At 40.5% G+C, this 23,134-nt stretch overlaps 1 long non-coding RNA gene across 6 annotated transcripts in view; it reads right to left on the bottom strand.

Annotated features, from left to right (window-relative positions):
- Positions 1–9,091: 9,091 nt before the first annotated feature.
- LOC121674693 overlaps positions 9,092–23,134 on the bottom strand; it is a 45,756-nt gene continuing 31,713 nt past the window's right edge. For all 6 annotated transcript variants that reach the window (XR_006019784.1, XR_006019787.1, XR_006019783.1 and 3 more), the window contains one exon: positions 9,092–21,823. This is a non-coding gene — a long non-coding RNA (uncharacterized LOC121674693). The remainder of the gene's footprint in view (positions 21,824–23,134) is intronic.

The raw sequence follows: 23,134 nt of genomic DNA, 5'->3' as shown, positions 1-23,134 counted from the left end.
TCAACTCAGAAAGATGAGAGACAGAAAGTCATGAGAAAAGCACTATTAACCACTGACTTCTGAAACCCTGAAGAAAGAAATTGGACAATGAAAGCCATGGTAATCAAGGACACTGAAGGCATAATTTTCCTAAGCTAGAGAACCGCACTGGGTAGGGATAAACCTTTCCATGTACTTCTGCATGTCTGTGTGTATTTGCTGAGGTGAGAAGGACTTTGAAACATGTTTTGGGATTATGCATTGTTCTTTATTATAATTACTGGTGCTACAGCAGTGCCTAGCAACTCTAACAAAATACCAGGGTCTTATTGCAGAAGTCACTGTGTGAAGGAAGAATAAAAAAACAAAAGAAAGTGGCTGTCTTAGGCATTTCAGGCAGGAAAGAGTAGGAAATGAGCACCCAGATTGGCAGTGTGTCAGCAAGTTTTAAAATACAAGTCCTGTGAGAAATAAAATATGTGAAAACCAAAGGCTGCCTTTCACATATTTAACTAATAAGAGGAGTCATGAGGAGATCCTAAGCAAGGAGAAAAAAATGAGGAAACATTGGACCAGCAGCAAGGGAAATGTCTGAGGCTATTTTAAAAATTCTTGAAGACACCTTTCAGAAGAAATAAGGCCAGTTTTACTGGGGGGAGAAAATCCTAGTATCAAGCACCAAAAATATTATTTCCACCTCCATTCCTCATGTTCATATATTTCTAGCAATCTGGACATGGTGTATCCATGCCATTTTCCTTCTACTTAATATCTAATTGTCACTGTCCTATTGATCTCCTGCCCAGTGGTGAGTGGTTTCTAAGCACAGCATACAAATCACCTAGGGGACTTTGCAATCTCTGTTTAATAGTTTTGCTTTGGGATATTTCCTAATTTCTTTTTTTTTCTTTTTTACCCTGCTGCTCTCAGTGGTTCACCATCACTCCCCCCTCTGACTTATTTTTCCCATCTTATCAAAGAGAAGCTTCCGCAGTGAGCTGAAGCCACATCATTTTTTCCATGGCTCCCCTGTTCCCCAGCTAGGGCAAATATTTCTGGAGATCAATACTTTTTATTTTCTGTGGTCATAATTTCAGTCTTGTTGCTTTTCAATTTAGTTCCTTTCCTGATCAGTGCTTTTCTGAAACCTTTGTCACAAAACTAATGCCCTGATTAATCGATAAGTAATAAGACTGAGCTGATTCCAGAGATAAGGGGGAAATCCCAAGGGAAGTATTCTACATGCTTCTTTTTAAAAGTCTCTAAGGTCCCCAGTCTCACAAAAGTGCACAGGGCTAATTAAAGGACTTTCCAAAGAGCAAGTATCAGAGGAATGCATTTTTGCTCACAGATGTTACTCAGTTCACAGCCTGACATGAAAATCCATCCCTTGCAGACAAGGCTATAAGGTAGAGGAGGTTGGGTCCTGTGCCCAAATAACTGCATAGGTGAAGCACAATCTTTCAGAAATCAAGAAAATCAATCATCAGAAAAAGATGATGAAGATTCAGTTGACTGATGCTATGTTCCTTTGGACAAGATATGGTACAGAAGAGGAGACACAGCTGAGACCAGGAAAACAGAATTATTCATGGTTGCTACTTCTCATATAAGAAGAGACTCAAAAATTGTTCAACCCCTGTATGAGTTCTCTCCAAGGCTCATGATTTTTTTAGCCCTACAGTTATATCTACCAAAGTCACATGCCTCCCAGGCTGCAGAGGCCCTGTCCATCCATAGGCTAGCACTAGCCCATTTCCCTTGTTCCCTTGGCAGTCTTACTGTATCATAATGCATAGGTCCCACTGTTTAAAACAGACATTGCTGTCTTGCTTTCAACCTGGTCAGTCTAGGTTGAGCTCCTGGAAGGAGGGACAGTCCAAGGCCATAGGTGGTGCTTTCAGTTCCTGTGGTTCACTGGCTTGTCGGCTTTTAGTCCTTGATGGGGAAGAACACATGACTATGAAAAGCTGTGCAGTCGTGAAGGAATCCAACAGCTCATAGCTGTCAAAAAGTTCAGTCCTTGCTGAAACTAAGAGATGGGCAAAAGTTTTGCTGAGTGTCTTGTGAAAGTGCCTCTCCTCACCCACCCCCAGATCTGAGACAGAAGAACTCCGACTGAGCTAGGAACGCTGTCGTTCTTCAGCACTATAGAGAGATACCTTGAGCTGTTTCACTGTGTCCCAAAATAGAAAAATACATATACACAGCTGACATCTAAACACTTACTGCCTCTGTATGCAGTGCATTCACCATAGTTCAATTCTGTACTAAACCACTTTTTAAAATGTTCATTATGTGGGAGAGGATAAAGCAGGGAGAGCACAACCTCATTCAAGAGCATAAATGGGTTTCTCTGGCAACCATCACAAGCTGCATTACATAGTAGCTAAGTGTAGAAGCATCTATATTTAGGTTCTGGGTCTGCTATTGACCTATCTTTTTTGCTGTAGAAAATTAACACATATCTCTGCATCTAGTTTAGAGAGAATCCACCCATCCACTGCCGGCAAGGTAGAGATGATGGCTTTGGAATTTGAAACTGTCTGGCTAAACTCATTCTCCTTCGCTTTTTGTGTTTGGGGTTTAGTGCACTTCCAGTTCTTCGTAAGTTCTTAGCCTGCTCCAGACTTAACAGTTGAAATTTTTTTCAGCTGTGTCTTCACTGGGCAACAGATGCCCATCTGCCTTAAGATGCAGGTGGGCAAGCAGTGATCATAGAACGGTTTGGGTTGGGAGGAACCTTAAAGATCATCTTGTTCCACCTGCCTGCCATGGGCAGGGACACTTTCCACCAGATCATGTTGCTTAGAGCCTCATCCAACCTGGCCTTGAAGATGCAGTGTGCCACACTGGTCTTCCCAGCTGAGCAGTTTGGAGACTTCCACCATGTGGCCCTTGCAGGGCACAGTGAGCTTTACAGGGAAGTGCTTATTCTATTCACAGCCCATGAGCCCAAGCACACAAAGGCCAGCTTCTGATTCCCATTAAATGATCTCTGAAGTTCAGAGCCTGGGAACACTTCAGCCAAAGAGTGACAGTTGTGTGCTTACCGAACATGCCCAGCACCACTGTAGGTGCTTAATGTGTAGAGAAAGGATAACAGCCCCATATATGATCTTGGTAGCTTGAACTCCACAAACCACAAGGGATCTGTAACCACTAATTTCAAAATGCCCATGGAATCTGGGAGCGCAAATAGTTGCTAGAGAGTGATAAGGATCACCTTTTCATGACCAGCTTCCAGCAAAATGTTCCACTTTCAGCACCTGAAATAACGCTATCTAAAATCACAGGTCCCTTTTCTGAAAGAGTTGATTCTATACATAACACAGAGACATCAACAAGAGTAACACCCAAGGGAGTTAAAAATAATTCTGAAATATTCTGGAAAAAATTAGTTATGAGGAACTGTTCTTGATGGTTTTGTAATTTCAAATTTTTTATATCTTCCCTTAATATCACTTGATTTCTGTGGTCATCCTTTCTCTCAGCTTACCATGGAGAGATAATTACAGCAGGTATTCTTGGAAAAGGAACAATGAAACTAATTACTGCAAATCACATGGAAAGAACAAGATCTCGTATTTCCAAAAATTAAGAAGTAATGCACATATGCTGCAGGGAATTATCCACAAGCAGTAATTAAAGACAATAACAACTCTGTTTATACACATTTGGCAGTTGTATCTCAAATAACAGTGATAGCTTGACATCCAGAGATTAGCTCATGGACTCATTATCCTTTGAATGAGCTTAATGTTTTTAAAATTACTAGGTCGAGCCTCAGTCTGACATAGGAGTTATGTAAGTCTTCCTTCAACAGCCAGCCTATATGAAGTGGTCTCTTTTTCCCAATTTTTTTTTCCATGGGTTATTTGGCAGATCTCTGGGTGAAAGGGCAGCAATTTCACAATCCACAAAACAAGTTTTTGGCATAAGTTGCCACCACAATTTATGTATTTACTTATTGCTCAAGCCAGTAGAAATGTTTTGTTCTGAACCCAAATGGTTATTTCAAGTCCTAACTTATTCCATACCTTCTTCTGGAAATCGAATTTATAAGGAAATTGGTGAGAGGTGGACTGAATGAGGGGACTGGTTGGAAAATCCTCTGAGCCATCAGGCTCCAGGGATGGTGCTTATGGGTCTGAAGTGCAAATGGCAGCCACTTGCAGAATACCTCAGAGGTCCCTACCAGCGCCAGTATAGTGCAGTGTCTGTATAAGGGACTGGATAAGGGGAATTAGTGTTCTCTCTGCAGGTTTTCAGACAATGTCGAAACAGGAGAGCAGTCAATATGCTGGAGATGAAGCTGGAGAAATGGGCCAAATTGAACCTCATGAAGTTCAATCAAGGGAAGCACCAAGCCCTGCCCTGGTGAGAAATAACCCCACATACGGGACAGGCCGAGCTCTGACAGGAAAGCAGTTTTGCAGGTAAGACCTGGAGGTCCTGGTGAACATCAAGTTGAACATCAAGTTGAACATCAAGTTGAACATGAACCAGCAATGCATCTTTGCAGCAAGGAAGGCCAACTGCATGCCAGGCTGCACAAGCAAGAATGATGACATGATTATTTCCCTCTCCTCTGCAATTGTGAGACCACAGCTGAGGTGTTATATCCACTTTTGGCCTCTGCAGAACAAGAAAAACATTGACAATCGGGAACCAGGTTAGCAGAGGGCCCCCATGAGGGGCCAAGATCTAGGAGGAGAAGCTGAGAGAGCTGGGCATGTTCAGCCAAATGGGGAGAGGATAAGGGGGAGACCTGCTGTCTGCAAATACTGAACAAAGCTCTTCTTGGAACTGCATGGTGTAAGGACAAGAGACAACAGACACAAGCTGAAACATGAGCAATTTTGACATTTAAGGAAAATGTTTTGTGACTGTGCAACTCTTCCTCTTTCCCCAGCCAGTCTGCTGGGAAACCAGTTCATTCTCCTAGGCACCAGTCAGCTGTAATACCATGAATTATAAGCTTTACTTACCTGATATCTGGATTCAGGAAAAAAACAATGAAATTTCAGCACTGGCCAGACAGCCATGACAAGGGCAAAATTCCTTCCCTGAGCCCCAAAGGACCACCAGAAAGGCATCAGACCTAATCTCTCTCTAATTACAAAGACGAAGGGCAAGAGTTCTTCATCTGAAAGCAAAATGGTACCCAAAGACAGGTTAAAATGCCCAGATGCTTTCAGAGGAAGACAGGGGACCCTTCCAAATCTGTGTTCCTTTCCTCCTGATGGGCTGATCCACAAGGCTTATGATACAGCCACATGTCCGGCCCACTGCAGCCACCAAAGGCTGAGCTGTCAAAGGAGACGGGAGAACTGCTTGACAAGACTCAAGTTATTATTTTCTACTCTTTGCTGAGACAAAAATTCACCCTGATCTTCAGAGTTCTGTAGCCTGGAAGACAAAGTCAAGAGTAAAAAGTAAATTTTTTGTTCCTTCAAGACGGCATTGGCTAAACTGGAACTTTATCCCCTGCAAAAAATGCACGCAGAAAACCAAAGTTTTTGTTGGCCAAAATTTTAAAATCAGAAGGAAAAAATCAGCCAGCTATGTGTTTTCCAGTCTAGGACTAGGCTGCATTTCAAGTGTTTAGGGAACTGATGCTAGTGGGCTAGGGATTGCTGTTACTACTGCTTACAGCAGTGGGGGTTTGTAGCTTGTGAGAGACCAACAACATAACAAGCAGATGAAATGTGTGGACTGTTGCCTATACAGCACCAACATCTTTATAAAAGAAACATCTTTTTTAGGCTTTACATCAATTCTGTCACAGACTTCCAAGAATAAATTGTTCCTCCCCTGCCTAGCTAACATGTCAGCCCAAGCATCAATCTGTAGGCTTAAGTCACTTAAACATGCTGATTCCAAAAGTCTTATTAGTTTACCAAAAAAAAAATTAACAAAGAGATTAAATTAAACTATATGTTTGCATTCTTTTTGAGAACATATGCATCTAATTCTTGCCTCGACTTGGAATGGGAAAAAAAAATAAATCAAGAACCTCCCTTGAATTCCCTCCAAAAGCAGCCAGGTGAGGGCTAGCTAACACATATTCTTAGTTGAATTAAACCATCCATCACACCTTTAAAAATAATGTGCACAATAAATTAAACTGTAAGTAAGAGACTTATACATGCTATTTTTCATATCATCCCACAAATATCCTGTGAGAGGCTTATATAATAAGGGGTAATTCTGCATAACATTGGAGCTTCTTTTTTGCTTTTTTTCTTTGCTTGAGATGGATGGATGAACCTGACAGTGCTGCAAAGAAATTAACTGCGTGTCTCTTAAACAAATTATGGAATTTTATTTGGTTTTTAATTAAGATCTAGTCAAGAGAAGTGAGGACATAGGAAATGCTAGTACCAGACTTAGATATTTCAGAAGAGAAACCACTGGAACCATTTTGCTGTTGTATCTTGCCGACCACTGGAGCAAGATCATCCAGCAATTAATACCATGGACATTGTCATGAGGGGCTTAAGGAGTTAAGCCCTTTAATGCTGGTCTTACAGTGTAAGTTTTTGAGGAAACAGGGATAAAAACAGAAAGGTTCTCCTTTTGGAGAAATTGTGGTTTGATAGCTGACAGATAGGAATCACTCGGAGCTTTGAAGAGAAAGCAGAGAAAAGATGCGAGGTACTTCTCCAGACCAAGCTGAATGCCCACAACTGGTACATAACACATTCCTGAGGGGGACTGCAGAAAGGTTTTATGCTGTCTTGTAAAGACAGGTGTACAGAAGTGCCTGGAGGGCTTTTTCAAAGCCTGAACAACTTCTCTTACATACTAAACTGCTGCTTTTGACAAGTTCCAAGTCCTTGAAAATGAAGCAAGAGTGATAAAATACTACCAGCATACTGTCACGACCCCAGTCACATCCCCTGCTCCAGGGAGGCTGCACATCGAGCCTCCCCGCCTGCTGCTTCACCCACAGCGCGAAAGAGCCAGAGATGAGTCAGCTTCACAGCTTCAGAAGCCCTTGGAAAACCAGCCTGGTTAAAATCACGGCATTCCCACAGTATCCACTGCTTTCCCAGGAGAGAAAAGGCAGGAGTCTCTGATTTTAATTAAACATTAACAGTAAGGAATTAACACCTTTTATGCTTGAAGCTACCCTGCAGCCTGCTTGACACCCTGCACCCTCACTACTGTTCCCCAGTAGTTTTCTGCTGTTATTCGCTCCCTTCTCGCTCTTGAGGGGGAAGAACCAAGGGGGAGGCAGTGCCCTGGCCATTCCTGTAGCCATGGGGGGGTGGTTGTGCTTGCTGTGCTTAACAACTCCTACCAGAGCCTGGATGGACTGCGATTAGATTAATCCTGAACATAGTTTGAATCTGAAAGGATTACTGGGTAGCTGAGAAGCTGTTTTCCTCAATTCTTGTCACATCTTTAAAGAAATGCCATGTAAGATGAGGCCTGGTCAATGGTCTATACACAATGTAATAGCAAACAAACTTTTTTGCAAACTTTTTAAAGTGGCTTAAATGCCGCTCTCTCTGTGCCCAGCTGCAACTCTTTCCCCAGGATTTCTCCAGCCTACCGGCTGAAGTGCGAGTAACTACCAGGGGCCAGGGGTGGGCGCCGGGGGACTGGGATAGAGAGAAGGGCTGTGGGAGAGGGAGCAGGCTAGGAGAGGGTGCAAAGGCGTGGGACACTTCCTCCATCACGCACCATCATGGTAGGGGTTGCTCTGGTTGCAGCTGCCTCTAGAGGGCTCATCGCCTTGTCGGAGAGACAGCAGCTTTCGTTCTCGCCTCTGAAAAATACTCCATACATTGCATTGTTTTTCAATCTCCCCTTTATTTCCACCCAGATCTTCAGTGGCTTGGCCTCAAAAGCAGAGGTGTGGTGTGTGAGGGTGTATGCCCTCATTGCCATCACCGGTGTACAGCATGCACTCCCCGTCGGGGAGGCAATGGGGATCTGCTCCCTGTCCACCTCCTGCATCCCCTTGGCACCCTTCAACTCTCCGAGAGTTTAAGGCCTTAAATGCTGCACTCCACTGCACTTAAAGCCTGCCGAACATCTGCTCATACCAATACTTCTTCTACAGAGCTAAGGCACGTGTATGCTGTGATTCTTTGTTCTGCTCCTCAAGATGGGCTGACACAAAAGCATAGAGTTCCAAGACCCATGCCACAACCAGGTCTTGCACCTGAACAAATTTTCTGGTCAGAAAAAGGAGAAGCCGAGACCTAATTTGTACTTATTTAATCCCCTGGTTTCTGATGGCTTCCTCAATTGAAGGACCTCTATTTCCAAACATGAGGAAGATATTAAGGACTGGCTTACTTCTCAAGGATCAGTTGCTAAGTATATACCGCATATTTTTAAAGCTGCTTTTTTTTTTTTTTTTTTTAATGTGGGCAGGAGCTACACCTGCATGGAAAATTGTGAATATGCCGCTTTAACACTGTTAGCACTGTTTAGTCATTCTTGTGACTTTCTTTGTGAACTATACCGCATTTGTCAGTTTTAGATTTCATCTGCAGTTGTGTTGCCCATTTTTTTAGCTTTACCTTACTGCAGGATAACTTTGCAAAGCAAGCAACTTCAAATCTGAAGCCATTTGTTTTGCCTAGATTTTATAAGCTTCAAAAATCTCTAGAGTTCATCTGCATATGGTTTAGACTAGTCAAATGGGATGAGATCATCTCGCTGTACAGAACCGCCTTACATGGAGCTTTTGCCATCTGCCACCAAAGGCAACAGAAAGGGTCTTGTTGGCAAGGTCGAAATGGGGACAGCCCATCAGTCCCCCAAAAGGCCACATGGTTTAACAGTGGTGCAAAAATCCCCAGCAAGTCTAGGCCATGAATGTCAAATGCTAAGTCTGATAGCACAAGTTTGCCAGCAAGTCCTTACAACAAACTATCTTCCCCTCCTGTGAGGAGGGATCTCCACATGCCTTTCATCCCAGTGTGTACCCCATTCCCTCAGATATCACTGGTTGGGCTCATTTGTCTCCTCTCTCCAAGGAATGGAAAGAGCTTCTGACAGGGAACAGTCCCTGCAGTGAGGAATGAAGATGAGACTCTGGCTACTGAAGTTCAATCCTCTGGCATAAATCAGTGAACACTGTACACAATGACAGTATAAAAAGTATTTATTGAAGCAAGAGTGTGAATCAAATCAACAGACAAAAAAAAACAAACACCGAGCATCAGAAAGGGAGCAAACATTTGACTCGGCAGTGCTGTGTGCCAAATGCCCCAGCACACAACAGGAGACTGTCATGTTGTTGATGGTATTTTGTCATAATTATGTGCAATTTGCTTACAATGTTGTTCAGCACAGATAAAATAATTATCAGTCTTTGCTTGGCTTCTTGCTGCAGAGTGACTGTTTCAGTCCTGAAACAATCCTTTTAATCTGCACTCCTTTGTGCCTCCATGGTGAGAGGGTGAATATTTGTATGGACATAAGCAACTGTGTATTTCAGAGGCTGCCAGATTGATTTCATGCATTCTTGGAGGACTAATTCTCTGGGGACTGCTCACAATTGCTTTGGTGACCTTGATTGATAAACTTTGTCTTGTGGCTCCATGTTTTGGAAAGCCAATTTGCATGTATACTGCCAGTGATTATTCACTCATCATTTTTATCAGGGAATCACACGCAGGCCTTTTCTGAAAAGCTGTACTGGAGGTGCTACATGAACATAAAGCTGTGTGATAGTTCTGCCACACAGGTTTTTCTGGTGTCTAAGAGGTGAACAAGATCACTCTCAGCATTTGCAGCTGCTGCAGAGCTAAAAGAAGGATCCTTTCTGTAAGCAGTGCTTTTTATTTGCACAGAGTTCATAGGCAGACACATTTCTTGAGGGAGTAGAGAGCAACACAGAAAAGTCCTCGTAAGCTAGAACACCTTCCTCCTTTAGGACCATTTGGGATCAGTGTCGATATTTATCAGATAATCTACGCTCCTCTGGATTATTTCATCTCAGCATCTGGAGATGCCATCAAGTTGTCAGGAATTTAATATTCACTGTGATTTCAGAACATTGTGTTGACTTTCACTACTAGAAAAGAAAGCTCTACTCAGTCATGCTAAGTTTTCTTGTAGAGGCTCTACTGATTAAATAAAAATTGAGAGAACAAAGTTGTTTGAAGAAAAAGGGCCAGTTTTAGCTTCCAGAGACGCATCACTGTGTTCTAGGACAACTCACTGGAACTCCCTGGAACAAAGAAGGTAGAAGGACAGCTGAAGTCCTCCTGATAAAACTCTGCATGCTTTGTTCTCCACCACATTCTGCCTGTAGGCTACAAGCAGAGATCCAGCAAGGGCATGGCTTTGTGTCTGTGATTTGGGGTCAACTGTGACCGTGCAGAGTTTTTGCACCTTTCCGGTGGTGCATGGAGAACCAGAGGTGGGCTGCACATTTCAGCTACCCTAGAAGTTGCCTTACTCTGTGATGGAAGCCAAATTGAACAGAAAAGAGGAGAGAGAGCCCTGAACTGATAAAATGTGTGCATTCAGGTTGCCAAACCTGCCTAGCCAGCAGCCCATCAGGATTCACTGAGCTCAAGGTTTCTGGAGCTAGGTGCTGCAGAATTCATTCCAGTATAGGAAACCCCCTACCAGTTTGGCTTAGGGTTACCCAAATACCCCAGTGCTTATTCACTGTCACTTCCACTTTGAATTGCTTTAAGATTCAAACACTGTGATCATATCCCGCAGCTTTCAATGGATTTGACTGGCATCAGTCTTCCCATCTGGCTCAGAATGAAATTTTTAATGAAGTCTTAGTAGAATTGGCTCATCCTGGAGAACCAGTTTATTTCATGTTAAACTGAATTATGCAGCCATGAAGATCATTCATATATGTATATTAAAATAGTCAGATGTTTCCTCTGTGTGTTTATGATTTTACGATTAATTGAGCATTCATCATTCTTTCCCTTTTAAATGACATCATGTAAATACAGTATATCTTAAAACAATTCCAGGCAGCAATGAGACCTGCACTCTGTAATGTTCCCAGCCAGTGGCTTTGAGACTATAACCACCACTTGAGTTTTCATTGCTCTGTTTCAAGATGAAAGACCTATGGATAGCAATTTGTTTTGTTTCATACCCTTTATCATAAGAAGAATGCATGAACCTGTGTATGGACCAGTTTCTTATCAAAGGATGTGTACTGTCTTACCCCTTACTTTTCAGTCTCCTGGTTCCAAAGCTTGCAAGTGTCTACAGTATGTCCCTTCTTTTTTATTAGCCTATCAAGCCAAGAGGCAGAAGAGTGGCTTTCACAGAAACAGGCCAGTTTACAAGCCTTCAGTATAATGTGAACTGCTTTAATAAAGTACTACAGCAGTGATTTTGTTCCTTCAGCCTTCATAATTCTTTGGATCAGATTTTTAAGACAGTATTAAAACCATCACCAAAACAGTGTTCTAGCTACTAAAGTAACTAAAAAAACCTTGTTCAAAACCCCATCCTCGCTAGTGCCTGATTAATAAGTTCAGTTTTATAGCCTAACTATATAAAACTGATTACTGTGAATATAAACTCAGAAACCAATTTAGTCACCAAGTAGAATATAAGCCACATTATTGGTACAGTTCATAAAATGAATAGCTTCCAGTAATACACTAAAGTCTTCTCCCTCCTCCTGGTGACTGAAATGTTAAAACAGAAACAGTGACCATTGGAAAGATTCCCTTCCGGCTCCACATTCATACAGGGTGATGGAGTTAAGCGTTCCTAGCAAGCCCAGTTCCTTGATGGAAACCCTGTGTTTGGCGCAGAGAAACCACTTGAAAAAAAGAGGTTTGGGTAATTTCGTCTCAGTAATTCAATGAGCCTAAGTTGGGACAAACATATATTTACTGATTTTTCCTAGAAATATCTCAGTGTTAAATATACTCTATTGGTACCTAGGGTGACTGTGGGTAAAATTTGCTACATACAGTTTTAGTGTACTTATATGTACATACTATATATATAAAATGAAACATATATGCACAAGTTTATTTCTTAGATGCTCCTCTATCAGATGCTCAGCTTCCATTTCTGTAGGATAAAAATGCTAGTTAATACTATACAATAAGGAAACCATATTCACTTGGAATTCTAGACATCATCCTAAAGCTTATGGATATGATATATGCAGAATGCTAGGTAGTGTTCTGCTTACATTTCAGAGAGCAAAGCTTTAATTTTTAATGCTGCAGAAATGCTCTTTATCACTGTCTTCCATATCTTCAAGCATATCAGCATTTCATGAGTGTTGCTAAGACAGTTGCCCAAGGTGCAGCTGAACATCTGGATCACTCTCTTTTTCCATTAGGCTAAGTATCCAGGATGGCAGGATTAAATGTGCTCATCCCCAAAAATAACTGTTCTGTTTGATGCTAAAAGGGAAGTGAAAGTTTCCTAAATACTTCAAACTTTTGCTTTGCATTTGTATAACAGGGCAGAACTTCCCATTGCTTCAGCCAGGGAAGCTGATGCCCTCTCCTAAAAACTGCTTGGTGGACTGTCTCCAGAGGCCACCACTTTTCTCCCTGTCAAAACAAAGTGTGAGCACCTAGGATGCAATTACTTCCACTTTAAGGAAGAAGTGTTTTATGCAAGCCTTTGGCTTAGGACAAGATTTAATCACTGGTAAACCCAACAGTGAGTCAATTGTCCAATAATTGATGAGTCAGAGCATCCAGATGCTTTAAAAAAAGTAATAAATCACTTAGATAAGCAAAAAAAACCAAAAAAAAAACCCAACCAAAAAAAGGCAGTAAATAGACTGAGCTCTGAGTATTCACACAAGTATACTTAGAATAACACCATCATATACAAAACTATGTGATCAAAGGTATTTCACAGCTTCACTCAAATTTTGGCCATAGCTCTGGATTTGAGAAGGTGCTGGCACCTGGCATTTCTTCTGCAAAAATAGCTTGCCAAAAATATCCTCCCACCCCATCCCTGAAAAAACAACTGTGTCCCTTGCATAGATATGTTATAAAAGAGTATAAGCCAGTTACAAACCACTCTCTACCAAGTGTCAGACCTAAGACATCTCTATTTTTGTATACAAGAGCTATTACAGACCATCTGCAAAGTATTTTTTTAGTTTCTGTAAGATTTTAAAATACTATTCAGAACAGACTTGCTAGACTGTCCCTTTTCCACTAATCTTTGTTGCAAAGAGAATCCAGCCATGTCAGAGGCAAAGCATTCTGCATACTGGGAAGCCACATCCGCATGTTCTGCATGGCCTGGCCTCCTGGTGCCAGGTGGAGTGGCTCACACACAGAAAGAGGACAAAAGTGCAGCAATGAAATCCATCAGGCCAAGGTGGCAGCCACATTTTACAGATTTTTGTCTCCATATTTGGTCTCCAGGCTTTTCAGTACATTGCCTAACAGTAATAACTGTGTGTAGAATACCCTTGGGACAGGAAAGAACAGGCTTCCTTGCACAGGGAACCTTTTCATAGCGCTTTAAAACTTCCATCTGAAATTATTGGACTCAACACATCAAAATGATTAACTAAGTCTTGGTAAATAATTTGACCCACAGATACTGACCAATGAAAAACGCCTGTTTTTCTCTGCATACTCTCACCCTGACATATCAACAGGTAATAAACTATTTTACTCCTGTTTTCACTTCAACAAATGTCCCTTAGAGCATAATTTTAGCTCTTTCAAAAGAACCACTTAGAGTAGATATCTGAAAGTAACTTTATGACTATAAGAGGTTCATTAACTCAGACTTGATTCACATCAACATTTCAAAAGGGAGTCCCTTTTCACTTTCAGATGTTCTTCCAGTCCATCAATTTTACATCACTCTCAAAGGCTGGCTCTAAGTCAACAGTTTAATTTCCCCAAGTCAAGTAGCAGTACATTCACTTATGTTACTGTATGAGGGCAGTTCGCACTGGGAGGCCCTATATTTAAAAGAGTATAGCCAACAACTTGACAACAAATTGTCCCTGAATACTAAGCACAAACACACATACACAGAGAGGAAGAAAGCACTTTGCAAATAATAGGATTGAAAGCAATAAACTATCACAGCATTCGTGCCCATTTAAAAGGACAGATGGAGCTGTTTGGGCCTATCAGGTCAATAATCCACAAACTAAGAAGGATTTATGTGATAGACTGTAATGGCATAAATCCACTTTTAAGAAGGAAGGTTACAATAACTTGGAACAATGCTCAGTATATTCAGGGGCCTGGTGTGGTAAATAAGAATTAACACAGTTCTTTAAAAATCAAATGAACAGGTGAAATAATGGGTTTTTAAATGCTCTGTTCCACTGATCTTCAAACTACCTAAATTTTAATACCAGATGTCACAACAGTGAGTCAGAGGCAGGCTGGCAGAGCAGCCTTTCCCCAGGGAGCAGTGCAGGGCCCAACCTCCCTTCTCTTCCCGACTTGAGAAACCAAATGTGCAACCTTGGGATATAATGGGAAGACATTTGTTGCACATGTTGTTTTGTCTTTCTCCCTTAGTTGACCTCTTGGCAATCCCTGACCTCTCAAAGGCTTTCACCTGCCATGAGACCTTAAGGAGGCTTAAAGGAGGCTACCCAGGTGCTGACTCCTGACAGAAAGGGGTAATGGTTTCCACCTGGTCAGAGTGGGTTGCCCTTACCTAGTTTGTTACAGGAGCAGGGTAGGTAGGGTTTCTGAAGATTTTGCTTCTTCTGTCTGCTCTTCAGTTTGGCAGCTTGGTCTTGGGTTAGACAAATGTGTGACTGAGATTTCATGTGTTCCTTTCTGACCAAGAAGGAGCAGAATTTCTTGGGTGCCCTATGAATCTGATTTAATGAGGTAGGTGTTTATGTTATTGCTGTATCTGAGTGTGAGACTACACACTGTAGCAAATATGAGTTAAAGCTCTCTTCTACTTTGCTGGGTAGTTGTTTCTGTAGTCTCTTCTAAAGAGCATTTCCTGTTTACAGATTCTTGGCTGTGGCCTCCTTAGATTTTCCTACCCCATTTCTTAAATTTCATCTATTCTTCAAATTATTTTTTTCTCTTCTAACTACGTAACATATTTTAAAACTTCTACACTGCTTCCATGTCGGCAGTAGTTTCCTTTCTTTCTCTGGCCATGCAATAGTTGTTATGACTGCATCTGTCAATATTGTTACAAGGCATTAGCTGTAGAAGGCATGCCCTTGCAAGTTAACAAGTGAGGTATATTTAATGGTGTTTAAAAGCTAGGGTAGATATGAGGAATACAACCAGCACCTCTTACAGAGAGGTGTTTCCCCTCATGCAGAGCAGTGGGCATGTTTTCCAGCATTCTGGTTGAACCAGCTCATTTCAACTTTCAACCCCAGAGAGCAAAGCTCAAAGTACTCTTTTTCCTCTTGTTGCTGAGTAAAATTAATTGAGTGATATCTGAGGCACACAGATACTTGGGATCCCATTGTGTGTCCCATTGAAATTGATAAACAACTGAAGAAAAAACAGAAAAGCCCTAGGGAACGCTGTGAGCTGCTCACCACATGTTCATATTGCTCCATCTTGAGTTCTGCCTGCAGCCCTGGAAAGCACATGGTTAAACACAATGAGCTACAGTTTTCTCTTTCTTTCAAGAAGTTCAAAAGACTTACACCCACCAGCAGCAGAAATTTGTGGGAGCTGAACAAAGGAAGAGTGCTAGGAGTTAACTGCTTGGGGTTGGTTCTGCATGCTTGTTCCCCTGATCTGTGAAATGTTTGTGTATGTATAACATATAAGCAGCTTGAAACGTGGAGGGGGTTTTTAATTGAAATGTGTTCTTTTTTTAATATATGTATATACAAATGGAGCCTAGTCTGTTCTGAAATGTGTTTGAACTACAGAAAAATGAAGTACTGGACTTCAGTGTGAATTTGGTTGTTTATTCTATTTGTATACAGTAAGGCTGGAGGGAGAAGGGGAAATAATGGTAATTTAATTGGTCAGATGCTTTCTGTAAGGACAATACCCCATTTTTATATGTTTGTTCTATTGGTTTTTATTCAGTCCTTGTTTCTGTGTCTTTAGATCAAAAATAATACCTCTTTAGGAAGATGGGAGGGGGAAAAACCTATCAGGTGTCCAAGAGAACTCAAGTTATTTCCAAACAGAAGTTTTGTAGATATTGCTTTATTTTCTCTCTCTGCTGAACAAAAGTCGGGAGCAGCATCTTTGAATGTATGAAGCTTCTTCTCAATTTCTAACATGCTGTCATTCTTTTTCCCACTAAACAATGAAGAAAAGTCCTATGTAGAAAAGCTGGAGAGAAGAAAGGGTTGGGGAGGTTTAGCAGTTCAGCATACCTGGCATTCATAGTTATTCAGTGGAGAATCTGAACAGGTATTTAACTCAGCCTCAGAATTAAGGGCACATTTAAATAATCTTTTAATTGGGTCCAGGATTACAGCTGAATGTGAAGAAGGTTTTCTGACAGACACAGGAAGAGAAAGAAGTAATTTTGATTTGAGATTATGAATATTTAAACAGAAAGTCATAGAATTAAGAACTAAAAACAACCACTTGTGGTGAAGAGTTGTCTTCATTGGTCTGAAACAAAGGGATATTTTCAATTTGAGTTTTCTGAATAATTTTTAAATACACTTTGATAGTAATTTTAAATGGATAAGTTGTTTTGAGCTTAAAAAGCAAAATAACCTCACTATCAAAAATGTCCAAGTACAATGTTTTTACCTTCTTTGCATGTCATGAAAGCCTGAGCCCAATGACAGCTACATTTAAGAATAAACATTTGGGTAAAATTGACCCTAATTCCAAAAAAAAAAATTTCTGTATAGAATCTTTCTCATTTCAAATAAAAATTTTGTCCAGCTATAATCTGGATGTTGCAGGAAACATTAATAACACTTTACCTCTATAACCTATTGCCCTGCACAATCCTTCAAATGTCAGGGTATATGGTGGCTTAGGAAGGTTATTCTGGCAAATGGATAACTGGACGTGAGCAGAGCAGCAAGAGGCAGTGTGTCAGTGTCAGCAGTGAGGCATCAGTCTGTGATGGTGGAACAGGGGAATGTTTGAATGGAGCTATTTGTCATGTACTAATGCAGTGATGAACACAGTAGTCTTGATAAGGCTGAAGGTCAAATTTCTGGTATGTACAAGGGACACATGTTCACTGACTGTGGGAGATTGAACATTGCTATGCGGGCAAAAGGGTCTTGTGATGAGGTAAGTTAGAAGAAGCAATGGCAGAAATATCAAAAGTTCTCAGGGGAACTACTGACCCCATTGAACTGGCCGGGAACTTTGCCATATGAAGTGCTCCACTGCGTTTCTCCATTATGGGACCCAGGGTACTTCTGGGTTTGCGTGTCGAAGTGTGCCTCGCAGTTGCAAACTGAATAGGAACTTACCTGGGCATGTATTCTGTTTTCTTCTTTGCCTGTCTTCACTTGCCTGCCCCGAGCACAGGCTGTTTCACACAGAAGCTCAGCTATGAGGGATGTCAAACCTCATCATATCCTAACAGGTCCCTGTCTGGGTCTCAAAGAGATAAAAATGTTCTGATATACTATAGTAGAATGTTTTCTCCCCAGTGGTTAGGAGTCCCTCCTTCCTGCCTCTGTGCAGGATTCCCCAGGTGGTCTTGCCCTATAAGCAAGTCTTCTACAATACCAGATCAACAGTGAGGAAATGAACTCCTGTTGATTATCTCACATTTATGAATGCATTCAAAGTTTCCATATGTGAGGGGCAGATTACTTTAATCATGAAACTTTAAGCTGCTATTTATAACTAGAGCTAGGTACATCTAGAGCCTCTGAACTCAGTCCCTTCATGCAAGGGTTTGGGTATTTACTTGCTGTAGAATACTAGGATTTCCATACCCTCTGAGCCAAGGGCTGTGATACTTTTTAGTCCCTGAGACTGCAGGCACCTACAGATTTATCCGGAACATGCAGATGTCCTAAAACAGTAGAGAGGAAAATAAGTAGGGAAAATTGACTTTAGGTGTTTTGCCTTGCCAGAAAGTTTTTTTTCCCCAAGGTGTCATGGGGGTAGGGTGCTATAAGTTCCCTTCAACAGTTGACCCTCTATGACAATCCACTTGACTTCGCAGCATATTGCTCATGCGTCCTTTCCGTAGTCACTGGAGTTGTTTTCATCTCAGCATTCAAACTGACCAAAGATATTCCAGCAGCTTGCCTGGAGCCTAGAAATAGGCTCTCCGCAGCTGACAATTCAAACTGACCCAAGGGTGTTTATCAGTGGGTAGTTTGTATTTATCAAGTATTTCAAGCTTTGTCTGTGCCTTCTAATTAAATCAAGCCAACATAATCATACAATCAACATCATAAAAATCAGGTCAACGTACACTATTCATAAATTACCACAAAGCATCTGTCGCATGCTTAATCTGCTTTTTAAAGTGGGGGGCTGCCTTTGCTTAAGCCCATGTCTTAAGCTACTGCTTTAGCCCCCTGTTGTTTGACACTGTATGATGGGAAGGCAAGATTACTTATGCTTGTATGTACAAGATGCAGCGTAGAAGCAGCTGACTCATTATCAAGCAGGATCTCTAAACAAGTTGTTTTAATGTTGGAACTGAAGAACTAGGATCTACAGTAGCAGCCTTTCATATTTTTAAAGACAGAGAAGAGGTAGGGGTTAAGGAATCACTCACTCTTTGGTCTACAATGGTCATGCAGCATTTTAGGACATGGAATTCTGTGCGTTATTGGACTCAGTACATGTCCATCTCTCAAAGTAAACGGTAGAATTTCCCTCTTTACTCTGTCTGCTGCAGCCATGGTAAAGACAAAACGCTGGGAAAAACTGTGCTTTATGTTGCATGCACTGTTAAGAGGGAGGAAGACATAGCAAAAACCATGTGTCTGTCAACCTTTTGCCTGTGTACTTGTATGAGCTACCAAAACCTTGGAGGTAGACAGCTGTAGAATATAGAACACCAGTTCTTTCTCCTCCGATGTCATGTGAGGATATAGAATTGTAAATAAAACTTTCACTCCAGCCTCAAACTCACCTGCTAATGTGTGGCTCTTGGAAAAGTTGCAGGAAGGGGGTAATAACTGAGAAGGTCATTGTTGCAAAGAATACTTTTGGCAATGCCTCTTGTTCTAAGCAGTTTAGCTCAGGCCAATCAGACACTAGAGAGTACTGCATTTCATCAGCTGTACTGGTTGGGCCTTCATCACAAATATCTGAACCAGCACCATTAATAAGTAGCTAAGAAGGCATCATCTGGACCACATCAATTTGTCTTTTGCATACCTCCATGAGTATAAATGGAGAGTTGATTTTAATGAAGGGGGTCGTTTTAGGATTCTTCTTTGGTGTCCTGAGTAGTGTCTAACAATAGTGGGCCTGTCCGTTCTGGTGAATGGCACAATCACTTTAAATTCATATCACCTTCATTGTCCAGGCCTGATTTCCCTGAAGACATACACCACTGCTCTACAATGAAAGAGGATCAAGCAAAATGTTACCAGAATTAGGAATTGCTATGTTCACAGTAATGCTTCTTGTACTCAAATAATATTCTACTTTAACAGTGGAAAAAGCAGGCAGCCAGCTTCTGTAAGGGCTGTGACAATGGACCTGTCAGTCACCTCAACATTTTTATTCTGATAAAATGGGTTTGTTCAAATCTTCTAGGGACTTCTTTCACTGCAGTTGCATATATTTGCATAGTGATTCTCAGATAAGTGCATGCCAATAGCCACTTCTGTGAACAGATGTTGACAGAAGTATCAACAGAAGTATCAGAGGTATGTGAACAACGATGTCTTTTTGCATGCACAGAGAAATGCATAATCTAGTAGTATGCTGGAAATTTGTTAGTTCTGCCTTCTAACATGTCTGTCAAGTCACTGCATGCTAATCAGCCTTTCCATAAGTATTGATCCTTTTCAGTAATATCAAGCAAAAATTTAGAATAAGAAAGGGAGAACCAGGAGGGATGTGCTACAGTAATACTGGTAATAGAGACAATGTATGCATATTTTATGACACTTTATTAAAGAAAAGCAACATTCAATTTAAAATGCTGTATTTGCCAAACAGTGTAGAGATTGAATATGTTCTTGGTTGTTACCATAACAATAATGTAGCAAATATTGAAATAATTACCTAAAACTTCAGTTGGTATAGGCTGTTTTAATAATAAGTGTCAACAAATCCACTTGGCTATCTAAATCTCCCCTGCATGTTGGTGTTATCAAGATGAAGCCTATGAAACAGGGACATTAAAGAGAGAGCTGTCACAGGCCAGGATAATAGAATAGAAAAGAGAACAAGTTTTAAATGAAGTCTCAGCATACTTCATGCAGCAAAAATACTTATCTAAAAACTAGTGATAACCTACTTTGCTGATGATAGAAGCAAAGAAGGCTTTTATGCCTTTCCAGATATTAATATATTTTTCAGGCCAAAATGAAATTATGCAGCATGTAGCCCAAACTCAGAATCAGGGAAGTGAAATGCATTTAATTCTCTCTTTCTGTTCATCCTCTGTTACTCTGAAGCAAGTAAAGAGTATTATTCCAGCAATAGCTCAGTTTCTGTAACTAAATACAAAATCTGAGATGCACTTATACTATGAAATTTTTTTCAGGTTTCTATTGTGACTAATATGAAATCTATCCACATTTATTTTTATTTCTCATTACTGTTTTCTTTAAGGTCATCCATATCTAGCATTCTCTGAACTTTTTTGTTTCATCAGCATATGAGATACTGGAAATTTTTTTCTCCTCTTTTAATACTTTTGCTTTTGATTTGTGGAAAAAAAAACCAAAAAAAAACCAATTTTTCCATTCCTAGAAAGAGTTTAGTAATACTTTCTTCTTCTTTTTAACATGGCAAATCATTTGAAGCAGACCCTTGTTCATCTGGAACTCTTTAATTGCTGACAGGAAGCAGAAGACTTGATGAGAGCATGCTAAAAAGGAAGCAGAAGGGCAAAAAGAAGAGGCAGGGAAAATTAGATATTCCGTTCTTGAAGATTTGTACTTTAAAGAGTCAGATCCAGAAATCCTGTCCTGAAGGTTAATTTAACTACTCCAAACACATATTGAGAGTTGCCAACAGAGGCAACCTTTTGCTAATGGCTGTAAGGTATACTCTTTTAATGCTAAAATGAGTTTCCACATAACACTCTGAATACTTGTCTGAATTTTTGTCCCAATTTGTCAGTCTTGGTATTTTGGGGGTGAGAAGGAAGGAGGCATACACAGTCACACAAAATATAAAAAATATATAAAATCCCAGGCTGCTTTTTTCCCCCCGTTAAAAATGATAGGACCCATTTACAAACATGCGTGCTGTAGATGAGCAACGAATTTCCCTATATGTCAGAGCTAAAGAAGAAAAGTAGAGTGAATGCTACTTCACTAGAGTGGGTCTGCCCCTACTTCAGTATGGATCTGCCTAATAATTAGATATTTGTGAGAGCCTGTATCTGAAATGGCCTGTGACTTCCCTTGCAGCTCTCTACATGGAGATCTCTTGCATCTCCTACTTGCAGACAGAGAGTGCTAAAGGTTTTCTCTTGGGTTCTTTATTATGGGCATTTTTTCTGATACAGGTACATACTGTTGTCCCCAAATCTTACTGGAAGCCACGCTTCATGTAAAGTTAATAAACCTAATTGTTTCACATCATTCCTTCCCATTTGAGAAAATTTCACCAGGAGTAATTTCTATCACTATTTTTGCAAGAATTTCTTACAAGCTGAAATTTTCATCTTAGTAACTTTGACTTCTTTCAGAGATGCAAGATTCCCTGCTGTAGAAATGTCACTGCTAACATCAGATTCCAGTCCGTGTTCTTCTTTCTAAGTATTTGGGGTTTCAATCCTCTTCCTGTATCTGAAAACAATAAAATTGAAATTGGTCATACAGATTTTGAAAAATTTTCCTTTAACATGATTGTTCATATTAGTTATCTTGCCATCATTTATTGCAACATCCAAGTAAATCTTGAATACCTCGATTTTCTTTAGTTCTCACTGTGGATTTCCTCTTCATTAAGATGCTGACCGGCTTTGATAGCATGTATGAGTTTGTAGTTGGCACAGTTTCAAAAAAAAGGAAATATTTGAGCTCTTGTAATTAAATAGGTGTTAACTCATTAATTGCTGAGAATATTATACTGTGAACTGGCTCGTTTGTGAGATGCTCAGTGATAACTATGGCATAGGCTTAAAGCAGAATCCCAAAACTTAACTTAGTGACCATCTCTGCTGCTGCTATTAGATTACTCAACCACAGCGATTCTGTTCTATAATACAGTGCTTGTTCTACCAGGTTTTATAGGACTATCTATCATACTCATCACAAGTGCAGTAATGGATAGATGTGCTAGGTTGTTTAGTAAAATCATAGGAAAAGATTCAGACTGATGATGTAAGCTTTTAGTTCTTGAAATTTATAGAGTTACAACACCTTCCTTTGCCAGGGCTTTTGTAAATATTCTGTATTTTAGTATATTCAAAGTGCAGCAGTCTGCATCCTTACAGGCATTCAGTTAGCTTTACTTTCTGGGTTTTATTTACATGTTCTGAATATCAATTCAGTTTGTTCAGTCGCTTCTCTTTATAGAAAGAAATTCTCTCTATTTTCTTTATATGCCAGTCTTTATAGCAGAGATTTGGTAAATACAGTTGTATCTAGAGGGCTATTTATCTGACCCAACCACATATTAGATGAAGCAAGTTGCATTAAGAGATGGCAAAATAAGTGCCCAAGTCTCTATAATATAAGATACAGCTAGGAGGAGAACACAACAAACTACAGAGGAAAAGCTGCATGAAGGAGACCTTGAGCCTTCTACCCTAAACATAGCCTGACTTTATCAAGGATTTAGGGGAATCACAAGGACAGTAACTTACCTGTAGGTTTCTTATCCCTGTTGTTTCTGGTTACCTTCTTTAGTAATTATGTTCTGATAAGCAGAGGACAAACCGTCAAGAATAGAGCTAAAGTCATCTTAAGACTTGTTGAAGATGCTAAAATATGAAATGGTTACTTTGGAGTACAGTGAATCTGAGCTGGCTGATGTCAAGAAGTGATGTTTAGTAGATTCTAGTAAAACTACGTATGTGCATAGCTATTCAGTATTTTTAACTGATTAAAAAGCAGGGTTTTCAGAAGTCTGGTCTCATGGAACTATTTCTCTGA

This window comes from Corvus kubaryi, unplaced genomic scaffold, assembly GCF_017639235.1.
Source record: "Corvus kubaryi isolate FWS band 111438036 unplaced genomic scaffold, C.kubaryi_AGA036_p1.0 69, whole genome shotgun sequence".
Taxonomy (NCBI): Eukaryota; Metazoa; Chordata; class Aves; order Passeriformes; family Corvidae; genus Corvus; species Corvus kubaryi.
The sequence above is the reverse complement of the archived record's forward strand: the minus strand, read 5'-3'. Positions and strand labels throughout refer to the sequence as shown.